Genomic DNA, 1,141 nt, shown 5'->3' on the forward strand with positions numbered 1-1,141 from the left:
CACCATACTAAACCCCCCATCTATCTGCCTTTAGTTATGGCTGCATTATATCTCATAGCTCATTTTCAGATTCTGGAAGCATAAACTCCATTCATTCCGATTTGACCACCATTGCTCTTTAAGCTTCCAGCTACCCAGTCAACTCAGCCACTGCCTTCAACTTCTTCCACCAACACTGATCTCTCTGCATTTTCTTCCTTTGAATCTTGCAATAATATGTCTCAGAATAATACACACTTATGACCACTTATACTCCCACTTGCTTCCCTGTTTTAACACAAGCACAATTCACCTCTCTACAACTGCCCTTCCACCAACCAAATCAAGGAATTCTGTGTCTATCTCTACCCTATACTGAAGCAAGTTTCACGCTGAAGATATTTCTACACCAACTTATGAAATTTTGTTTTATAAATGTCCTGTATTTTTTTTATTTGAGAAGCAGAGAGACAGAAACAGGGACAGCTGTCATTCTCTACTTCACTCCCCCAAATGCCTACAACAGCCAATCCTGGGCCTGGTCAAAGCTAGGAGATAGGAAATCAATCCAGGTCTCCCATGTGAGTGGCAGGGACTGAACCATTTAAGTTACCATCTAGTGCATCCCAGGTTGTGGATATGAATGCTATTTTTAAATAAAATAAGCCAAGTTAATGCATATAAAATAAATACCATGTCTTGGAAACATATATTTCTGAACGTTACTAGTGGTACAACCACCCTATAAATTAAATCTCATGGTCTTCATTTTAAACTGTAGGAAATTGTGGTTTACAGAAGTGAAGAAATTTGCTTTGGCTCACAGAGTTGATAAAGTTCAAATCAGGATTCAATTTGAGGTTCTGTTTGGTTCCCCAACGTGGTGCCATGGTTTGGATGTTATTTGTCCCCAGAGGCCCATGTATTGGAGATTTGGTCCCCTTCATGGTGATGTTGAGATGGTGGAAGGGTAATTATATCACAGCCAGGCACCACCCTTGGAAGAGATTAGTGGAATCTCAGGAGACTAGATCAGTTCCCACAAGAATAGATTGTCAGTGCTCACTTCGGCAGCACACATACTAAAATTGCAACAATTCAGAGATTAGCACAGCCCCTGCAGGAGGATGGCAAACAAATTCGTGAAGTGTCCCACTTTTTA

General features: G+C 40.7%; 1 non-coding gene across 1 annotated transcript; it reads left to right on the forward strand.

The window, feature by feature from the left end:
- The first annotated feature begins 1,037 nt into the window (after window positions 1-1,037).
- Window positions 1,038-1,141, forward strand: LOC133762633 (U6 spliceosomal RNA). Its single transcript, XR_009866305.1, has one exon. It is a non-coding gene; the product is annotated as a U6 spliceosomal RNA (small nuclear RNA).

Source organism: Lepus europaeus, chromosome 6 (genome assembly GCF_033115175.1).
Source record: "Lepus europaeus isolate LE1 chromosome 6, mLepTim1.pri, whole genome shotgun sequence".
Lineage (NCBI taxonomy): Eukaryota > Metazoa > Chordata > Mammalia > Lagomorpha > Leporidae > Lepus > Lepus europaeus.